The sequence below is a fragment of the Canis lupus genome, chromosome 20 (assembly GCF_003254725.2).
Source record: "Canis lupus dingo isolate Sandy chromosome 20, ASM325472v2, whole genome shotgun sequence".
NCBI classification, from domain to species: Eukaryota; Metazoa; Chordata; class Mammalia; order Carnivora; family Canidae; genus Canis; species Canis lupus.
In genome coordinates this window covers 58,521,524-58,533,176 of record NC_064262.1, presented here as the reverse complement: position 1 = coordinate 58,533,176, position 11,653 = coordinate 58,521,524, and positions in this window count along the sequence as shown.

The window sequence follows — 11,653 nt, the reverse complement described above, 5'->3', positions numbered from 1 at the left end:
CCGAACCCGAACCCCCGAACCCGAACCCGAACCCGAACCCGAACCCGAACCCGAACCCGAACCCGAACCCGAACCCGAACCCGAACCCGAACCCGAACCCGAACCCGAACCCGAACCCGAACCCGAACCCGAACCCGAACCCGAACCCGAACCCGAACCCGAACCCGAACCCGAACCCGAACCCGAACCCGAACCCGAACCCGAACCCGAACCCGAACCCGAACCCGAACCCGAACCCGAACCCGAACCCGAACCCGAACCCGAACCCGAACCCGAACCCGAACCCGAACCCGAACCCGAACCCGAACCCGAACCCGAACCCGAACCCGAACCCGAACCCGAACCCGAACCCGAACCCGAACCCGAACCCGAACCCGAACCCGAAACCCGAACCCGAACCCGAACCCGAACCCGAACCCGAACCCGAACCCGAACCCGAACCCGAACCCGAACCCGAACCCGAACCCGAACCCGAACCCGAACCCGAACCCGAACCCGAACCCGAACCCGAACCCGAACCCGAACCCGAACCCGAACCCGAACCCGAACCCGAACCCGAACCCGAACCCCGAACCCGAACCCGATACCCGAACCCGAACCCGAACCCGAACCCGAACCCGAACCCGAAACCCGAACCCGAACCCGAACCCGAACCCGACCCAACCCGAACCCGAACCCGAACCCGAACTCCGAACCCGACCCGAACCCGAACCCACCCGAACCCGAACCCGAACCCGAACCCGAACCCGAACCCGAACCCGAACCCGAACCGAACCCGAACCCGAACCCGAACCCGAACCCGAACCCGAACCCGAACCCGAACCCGAACCCGAACCCGAACCCGAACCCGAACCCGAACCCGAACCCCGAACCCGAACCCGAACCCGAACCCGAACCCGAACCCGAACCCGAACCCGAACCCGAACCCGAAACCCCGAACCCGAACCCGAACCCGAACCCTGAACCCGAACCCGAACCCGAACCCGAACCCGAAACCCGAACCCGAACCGAACCCGAACCCGAACCCGAACCCAAACCCGAACCGAACCCGAACCCGAACCCCGAACCCGAACCCGAACCCGAACCCGAACCCGAACCCGAACCCGAACCCGAACCCGAACCGAACCCGAACCCGAACCCGAACCCGAACCCGAACCCGAACCCGAACCCGAACCCGAACTCCGAACCCGAACCCGAACCCGAACCAGAACCCGAACCCGAACCCGAACCCGAACCGAACCCGAACCCGAACCCGAACCCGAACCCGAACCCGAACCCGAACCCGAACCCGAACCCGAACCCGAACCCGAACCCGACCAGAACCCGAACCCGAACCCGAACCCGAACCCGAACCCGAACCCGAACCCGAACCCGAACCCGAACCCGAACCCGAACCCGAACCCGAACCGAACCCGAACCCGAACCCGAACCCGAACCCGAACCCGAACCCGAACCCGAACCCGAACCCGAACCCGAACCCGAACCCGAACCCGAACCCGAAACCCGAACCCGAACCCGAACCCGAACCCGAACCCGAACCCGAACCGAACCCGAACCCGAACCCGAACCGAACCCGAACCCGAACCCGAACCCGAACCGAACCCGAACCCGAACCCGAACCCGAACCCGAACCCGAACCCGAACCCGAACCCGAACCCGAACCCGAACCCGAACCCGAACCCGAACCCGAACCCGAACCGAACCCGAACCCGAACCCGAACCCGAACCCGAACCCGAACCCGAACCCGAACCCGAACCCGAACCCGAACCCGAACCCGAACCCGAACCCGAACCCGAACCCGAACCCGAACCCGAACCCGAACCCGAACCCGAACCCGAACCCGAACCCGAACCCGAACCCGAACCCGAACCCGAACCCGAACCCGAACCCGAACCCGAACCCGAACCCGAACCCGAACCCGAACCCGAACCCGAACCCGAACCCGAACCCGAACCCGAACCCGAACCCGAACCCGAACCCGAACCCGAACCCGAACCCGAACCCGAACCCGAACCCGAACCCGAACCCGAACCCGAACCCGAACCCGAACCCGAACCCGAACCCGAACCCGAACCCGAACCCGAACCCGAACCCGAACCCGAACCCGAACCCGAACCCGAACCCGAACCCGAACCCGAACCCGAACCCGAACCCGAACCCGAACCCGAACCCGAACCCGAACCCGAACCCGAACCCGAACCCGAACCCGAACCCGAACCCGAACCCGAACCCGAACCCGAACCCGAACCCGAACCCGAACCCGAACCCGAACCCGAACCCGAACCCGAACCCGAACCCGAACCCGAACCCGAACCCGAACCCGAACCCGAACCCGAACCCGAACCCGAACCCGAACCCGAACCCGAACCCGAACCCGAACCCGAACCCGAACCCGAACCCGAACCCGAACCCGAACCCGAACCCGAACCCGAACCCGAACCCGAACCCGAACCCGAACCCGAACCCGAACCCGAACCCGAACCCGAACCCGAACCCGAACCCGAACCCGAACCCGAACCCGAACCCGAACCCGAACCCGAACCCGAACCCGAACCCGAACCCGAACCCGAACCCGAACCCGAACCCGAACCCGAACCCGAACCCGAACCCGAACCCGAACCCGAACCCGAACCCGAACCCGAACCCGAACCCGAACCCGAACCCGAACCCGAACCCGAACCCGAACCCGAACCCGAACCCGAACCCGAACCCGAACCCGAACCCGAACCCGAACCCGAACCCGAACCCGAACCCGAACCCGAACCCGAACCCGAACCCGAACCCGAACCCGAACCCGAACCCGAACCCGAACCCGAACCCGAACCCGAACCCGAACCCGAACCCGAACCCGAACCCGAACCCGAACCCGAACCCGAACCCGAACCCGAACCCGAACCCGAACCCGAACCCGAACCCGAACCCGAACCCGAACCCGAACCCGAACCCGAACCCGAACCCGAACCCGAACCCGAACCCGAACCCGAACCCGAACCCGAACCCGAACCCGAACCCGAACCCGAACCCGAACCCGAACCCGAACCCGAACCCGAACCCGAACCCGAACCCGAACCCGAACCGAACCCGAACCCGAACCCGAACCCGAACCCGAACCCGAACCCGAACCCGAACCCGAACCCGAACCCGAACCCGAACCCGAACCCGAACCCGAACCCGAACCCGAACCCGAACCCGAACCCGAACCCGAACCCGAACCCGAACCCGAACCCGAACCCGAACCCGAACCCGAACCCGAACCCGAACCCGAACCCGAACCCGAACCCGAACCCGAACCCGAACCCGAACCCGAACCCGAACCCGAACCCGAACCCGAACCCCCCGAACCGAACCCGAACCCGAACCCGAACCCGAACCCGAACCCGAACCCGAACCCGAACCCGAACCCGAACCCGAACCCGAACCCGAACCCGAACCCGAACCCGAACCCGAACCCGAACCCGAACCCGAACCCGAACCCGAACCCGAACCCGAACCCGAACCCGAACCCGAACCCGAACCCGAACCCGAACCCGAACCCGAACCCGAACCCGAACCCGAACCCGAACCCGAACCCGAACCCGAACCCGAACCCGAACCCGAACCCGACCCGAACCCGAACCCGAACCCGAACCCGAACCCGAACCCGAACCCGAACCCGAACCCGAACCCGAACCCGAACCCGAACCCGAACCCGAACCCGAACCCGAACCCGAACCCGAACCCGAACCCGAACCCGAACCCGAACCCGAACCCGAACCCGAACCCGAACCCGAACCCGAACCCGAACCCGAACCCGAACCCGAACCCGAACCCGAACCCGAACCCGAACCCGAACCCGAACCCGAACCCGAACCCGAACCCGAACCCGAACCCGAACCCGAACCCGAACCCGAACCCGAACCCGAACCCGAACCCGAACCCGAACCCGAACCCGAACCCGAACCCGAACCCGAACCCGAACCCGAACCCGAACCCGAACCCGAACCCGAACCCGAACCCGAACCCGAACCCGAACCCGAACCCGAACCCGAACCCGAACCCGAACCCGAACCCGAACCCGAACCCGAACCCGAACCCGAACCCGAACCCGAACCCGAACCCGAACCCGAACCCGAACCCGAACCCGAACCCGAACCCGAACCCGAACCCGAACCCGAACCCGAACCCGAACCCGAACCCGAACCCGAACCCGAACCCGAACCCGAACCCGAACCCGAACCCGAACCCGAACCCGAACCCGAACCCGAACCCGAACCCGAACCCGAACCCGAACCCGAACCCGAACCCGAACCCGAACCCGAACCCGAACCCGAACCCGAACCCGAACCCGAACCCGAACCCGAACCCGAACCCGAACCCGAACCCGAACCCGAACCCGAACCCGAACCCGAACCCGAACCCGAACCCGAACCCGAACCCGAACCCGAACCCGAACCCGAACCCGAACCCGAACCCGAACCCGAACCCGAACCCGAACCCGAACCCGAACCCGAACCCGAACCCGAACCCGAACCCGAACCCGAACCCGAACCCGAACCCGAACCCGAACCCGAACCCGAACCCGAACCCGAACCCGAACCCGAACCCGAACCGAACCCGAACCCGAACCCGAACCCGAACCCGAACCCGAACCCGAACCCGAACCCGAACCCGAACCCGAACCCGAACCCGAACCCGAACCCGAACCCGAACCCGAACCCGAACCCGAACCCGAACCCGAACCCGAACCCGAACCCGAACCCGAACCCGAACCCGAACCCGAACCCGAACCCGAACCCGAACCCGAACCCGAACCCGAACCCGAACCCGAACCCGAACCCGAACCCGAACCCGAACCCGAACCCGAACCCGAACCCGAACCCGAACCCGAACCCGAACCCGAACCCGAACCCGAACCCGAACCCGAACCCGAACCCGAACCCGAACCCGAACCCGAACCCGAACCCGAACCCGAACCCGAACCCGAACCCGAACCCGAACCCGAACCCGAACCCGAACCCGAACCCGAACCCGAACCCGAACCCGAACCCGAACCCGAACCCGAACCCGAACCCGAACCCGAACCCGAACCCGAACCCGAACCCGAACCCGAACCCGAACCCGAACCCGAACCCGAACCCGAACCCGAACCCGAACCCGAACCCGAACCCGAACCCGAACCCGAACCCGAACCCGAACCCGAACCCGAACCCGAACCCGAACCCGAACCCGAACCCGAACCCGAACCCGAACCCGAACCCGAACCCGAACCCGAACCCGAACCCGAACCCGAACCCGAACCCGAACCCGAACCCGAACCCGAACCCGAACCCGAACCCGAACCCGAACCCGAACCCGAACCCGAACCCGAACCCGAACCCGAACCCGAACCCGAACCCGAACCCGAACCCGAACCCGAACCCGAACCCGAACCCGAACCCGAACCCGAACCCGAACCCGAACCCGAACCCGAACCCGAACCCGAACCCGAACCCGAACCCGAACCCGAACCCGAACCCGAACCCGAACCCGAACCCGAACCCGAACCCGAACCCGAACCCGAACCCGAACCCGAACCCGAACCCGAACCCGAACCCGAACCCGAACCCGAACCCGAACCCGAACCCGAACCCGAACCCGAACCCGAACCCGAACCCGAACCCGAACCCGAACCCGAACCCGAACCCGAACCCGAACCCGAACCCGAACCCGAACCCGAACCCGAACCCGAACCCGAACCCGAACCCGAACCCGAACCCGAACCCGAACCCGAACCCGAACCCGAACCCGAACCCGAACCCGAACCCGAACCCGAACCCGAACCCGAACCCGAACCCGAACCCGAACCCGAACCCGAACCCGAACCCGAACCCGAACCCGAACCCGAACCCGAACCCGAACCCGAACCCGAACCCGAACCCGAACCCGAACCCGAACCCGAACCCGAACCCGAACCCGAACCCGAACCCGAACCCGAACCCGAACCCGAACCCGAACCCGAACCCGAACCCGAACCCGAACCCGAACCCGAACCCGAACCCGAACCCGAACCCGAACCCGAACCCGAACCCGAACCCGAACCCGAACCCGAACCCGAACCCGAACCCGAACCCGAACCCGAACCCGAACCCGAACCCGAACCCGAACCCGAACCCGAACCCGAACCCGAACCCGAACCCGAACCCGAACCCGAACCCGAACCCGAACCCGAACCCGAACCCGAACCCGAACCCGAACCCGAACCCGAACCCGAACCCGAACCCGAACCCGAACCCGAACCCGAACCCGAACCCGAACCCGAACCCGAACCCGAACCCGAACCCGAACCCGAACCCGAACCCGAACCCGAACCCGAACCCGAACCCGAACCCGAACCCGAACCCGAACCCGAACCCGAACCCGAACCCGAACCCGAACCCGAACCCGAACCCGAACCCGAACCCGAACCCGAACCCGAACCCGAACCCGAACCCGAACCCGAACCCGAACCCGAACCCGAACCCGAACCCGAACCCGAACCCGAACCCGAACCCGAACCCGAACCCGAACCCGAACCCGAACCCGAACCCGAACCCGAACCCGAACCCGAACCCGAACCCGAACCCGAACCCGAACCCGAACCCGAACCCGAACCCGAACCCGAACCCGAACCCGAACCCGAACCCGAACCCGAACCCGAACCCGAACCCGAACCCGAACCCGAACCCGAACCCGAACCCGAACCCGAACCCGAACCCGAACCCGAACCCGAACCCGAACCCGAACCCGAACCCGAACCCGAACCCGAACCCGAACCCGAACCCGAACCCGAACCCGAACCCGAACCCGAACCCGAACCCGAACCCGAACCCGAACCCGAACCCGAACCCGAACCCGAACCCGAACCCGAACCCGAACCCGAACCCGAACCCGAACCCGAACCCGAACCCGAACCCGAACCCGAACCCGAACCCGAACCCGAACCCGAACCCGAACCCGAACCCGAACCCGAACCCGAACCCGAACCCGAACCCGAACCCGAACCCGAACCCGAACCCGAACCCGAACCCGAACCCGAACCCGAACCCGAACCCGAACCCGAACCCGAACCCGAACCCGAACCCGAACCCGAACCCGAACCCGAACCCGAACCCGAACCCGAACCCGAACCCGAACCCGAACCCGAACCCGAACCCGAACCCGAACCCGAACCCGAACCCGAACCCGAACCCGAACCCGAACCCGAACCCGAACCCGAACCCGAACCCGAACCCTGAACCCGAACCCGAACCCGAACCCGAACCCGAACCCGAACCCGAACCCGAACCCGAACCCGACCCGAACCCGAACCCGAACCCGAACCCGAACCCGAACCCGAACCCGACCCGAACCGAAACCTGAACCCGAACCCGAACCCGAACCCGAACCCGAACCGACCCGAACCCGAACCCGAACCCGAACCCGAACCCGAACCCGAACCCGAACCCGAACCCGAACCCGAACCCGAACCCGAACCCGAACCCGAACCCGAACCCGAACCCGACCCGAACCCGAACCCGAACCCGAACCCGAACCGAACCCGAACCCGAACCCGAACCCGAACCCGAACCCGAACCCGAACCCGAACCCGAACCCGAACCCGATACCTCGAACCCGAACCCGAACCCGAACCCGAACCCGAACCCGAAACCCGAACCCGAACCCGAACCCGAACCCGAACCCGAACCCGAACCCGAACACGAACCCGAACCCGAACCCCGAACCCGAACCCGAACCCGAACCCGAACCCGAACCCGAACCCGAACCCGAACCCGAACCCGAACCCGAACCCGAACCCGAACCCGAACCCGAACCCGAACCCGAACCCGAACCCGAACCCGAACCCGAACCCGAACCCGAACCCGAACCCGACCCGAACCCGAACCCGAACCCGAACCCGAACCCGAACCCGAACCCGAACCCGAACCCGAACCGAACCCGAACCCGAACCCGAACCCGAACCCGAACCCGAACCCGAACCCGAACCCGAACCCGAACCCGAACCCGAACCCGAACCCGAACCCGAACCCGAACCCGAACCCGAACCCGAACCCGAACCCGAACCCGAACCCGAACCCGAACCCGAACCCGAACCCGAACCCGAACCCGAAACCCGAACCCGAACCCGAACCGAACCCGAACCCGAACCCGAACCCGAACCCGAACCCGAACCCGAACCCGAACCCGAACCCGAACCCGAACCCGAACCCGAACCCGAACCCGAACCCGAACCCGAACCCGAACCCGAACCCGAACCCGAACCCGAACCCGAACCCGAACCCGAACCCGAACCCGAACCCGAACCCGAACCCGAACCCGAACCCGAACCCTGAACCCGAACCCGAACCCGAACCCGAACCCGAACCCGAACCCGAACCCGAACCCGAACCCGAACCCGAACCCGAACCCGAACCCGAACCCGAACCCGAACCCGAACCCGAACCCGAACCCGAACCCGAACCCGAACCGAACCCGAACCCGAACCCGAACCCGAACCCGAACCCGAACCCGAACCCGAACCCGAACCCGAACCCGAACCCGAACCCGAACCCGAACCCGAACCCGAACCCGAACCCGAACCCGAACCCGAACCCGAACCCGAACCCGAACCCGAACCCGAACCGAACCCGAACCCGAACCCGAACCCGAACCCGAACCCGAACCCGAACCCGAACCCGAACCCGAACCCGAACCCGAACCCGAACCCGAACCGAACCCGAACCCGAACCCGAACCCGAACCCGAACCCGAACCCGAACCCGAACCCGAACCCGAACCCGAAACCCGAACCCGAACCCGAACCCGAACCCGAACCCGAACCCGAACCGAACCCGAACCCGAACCCGAACCCGAACCCGAACCCGAACCCGAACCCGAACCCGAACCCGAACCCGAACCCGAACCCGAACCCGAACCCGAACCCGAACCCGAACCCGAACCCGAACCCGAACCCGAACCCGAACCCGAACCCGAACCCGAACCCGAACCCGAACCCGAACCCGAACCCGAACCGAACCCGAACCCGAACCCGAACCCGAACCCGAACCCGAACCCGAACCCGAACCCGAACCCGAACCCGAACCCGAACCCGAACCCGAACCCGAACCCGAACCCGAACCCGAACCCGAACCCGAACCCGAACCCGAACCCGAACCCGAACCCGAACCCGAACCCGAACCCGAACCCGAACCCGAACCCGAACCCGAACCCGAACCCGAACCCGAACCCGAACCCGAACCGAACCCGAACCCGAACCCGAACCCGAACCCGAACCCGAACCGAACCCGAACCCGAACCCGAACCCGAACCCGAACCCGAACCCGAACCCGAACCCGAACCCGAACCCGAACCCGAACCCGAACCCGAACCCGAACCCGAACCCGAACCCGAACCCGAACCCGAACCCGAACCCGAACCCGAACCCGAACCCGAACCCGAACCCGAACCCGAACCCGAACCCGAACCCGAACCCGAACCCGAACCCGAACCCGAACCCGAACCCGAACCCGAACCCGAACCCGAACCCGAACCCGAACCCGAACCCGAACCCGAACCCGAACCCGAACCCGAACCCGAACCCGAACCCGAACCCGAACCCGAACCCGAACCCGAACCCGAACCCGAACCCGAACCCGAACCCGAACCCGAACCCGAACCCGAACCCGAACCCGAACCCGAACCCGAACCCGAACCCGAACCCGAACCCGAACCCGAACCCGAACCCGAACCCGAACCCGAACCCGAACCCGAACCCGAACCCGAACCCGAACCGAACCCGAACCCGAACCCGAACCCGAACCCGAACCCGAACCCGAACCCGAACCCGAACCCGAACCCGAACCCGAACCCGAACCCGAACCCGAACCCGAACCCGAAACCCGAACCCGAACCCGAACCCGAACCCGAACCCGAACCCGAACCCGAACCCGAACCCGAACCCGAACCCGAACCCGAACCCGAACCCGAACCCGAACCCGAACCCGAACCCGAACCAGACCCGAACCCGAACCCGAACCCGAACCCGAACCCGAACCCGAACCCGAACCCGAACCCGAACCCGAACCCGAACCCGAACCCGAACCCGAACCCGAACCCGAACCCGAACCCGAACCCGAACCCGAACCCGAACCCGAACCCGAACCCGAACCCGAACCCGAACCCGAACCCGAACCCGAACCCGAACCCGAACCGAACCCGAACCCGAACCCGAACCCGAACCCGAACCCGAACCCGAACCCGAACCCGAACCCGAACCCGAACCCGAACCCGAACCCGAACCCGAACCCGAACCCGAACCCGAACCCGAACCCGAACCCGAACCCGAACCCGAACCCGAACCCGAACCCGAACCCGAACCCGAACCCGAACCCGAACCCGAACCCGAACCCGAACCCGAACCCGAACCCGAACCCGAACCCGAACCCGAACCCGAACCCGAACCCGAACCCGAACCCGAACCCGAACCCGAACCCGAACCCGAACCCGAACCCGAACCCGAACCCGAACCCGAACCCGAACCCGAACCCGAACCCGAACCCGAACCCGAACCCGAACCCGAACCCGAACCCGAACCCGAACCCGAACCCGAACCCGAACCCGAACCCGAACCCGAACCCGAACCCGAACCCGAACCCGAACCCGAACCCGAACCCGAACCCGAACCCGAACCCGAACCCGAACCCGAACCCGAACCCGAACCCGAACCCGAACCCGAACCCGAACCCGAACCCGAACCCGAACCCGAACCCGAACCCGAACCCGAACCCGAACCCGAACCCGAACCCGAACCCGAACCCGAACCCGAACCCGAACCCGAACCCGAACCCGAACCCGAACCCGAACCCGAACCCGAACCCGAACCCGAACCCGAACCCGAACCCGAACCCGAACCCGAACCCGAACCCGAACCCGAACCCGAACCCGAACCCGAACCCGAACCCGAACCCGAACCCGAACCCGAACCCGAACCCGAACCCGAACCCGAACCCGAACCCGAACCCGAACCCGAACCCGAACCCGAACCCGAACCCGAACCCGAACCCGAACCCGAACCCGAACCCGAACCCGAACCCGAACCCGAACCCGAACCCGAACCCGAACCCGAACCCGAACCCGAACCCGAACCCGAACCCGAACCCGAACCCGAACCCGAACCCGAACCCGAACCCGAACCCGAACCCGAACCCGAACCCGAACCCGAACCCGAACCCGAACCCGAACCCGAACCCGAACCCGAACCCGAACCCGAACCCGAACCCGAACCCGAACCCGAACCCGAACCCGAACCCGAACCCGAACCCGAACCCGAACCCGAACCCGAACCCGAACCCGAACCCGAACCCGAACCCGAACCCGAACCCGAACCCGAACCCGAACCCGAACCCGAACCCGAACCCGAACCCGAACCCGAACCCGAACCCGAACCCGAACCCGAACCCGAACCCGAACCCGAACCCGAACCCGAACCCGAACCCGAACCCGAACCCGAACCCGAACCCGAACCCGAACCCGAACCCGAACCCGAACCCGAACCCGAACCCGAACCCGAACCCGAACCCGAACCCGAACCCGAACCCGAACCCGAACCCGAACCCGAACCCGAACCCGAACCCGAACCCGAACCCGAACCCGAACCCGAACCCGAACCCGAACCCGAACC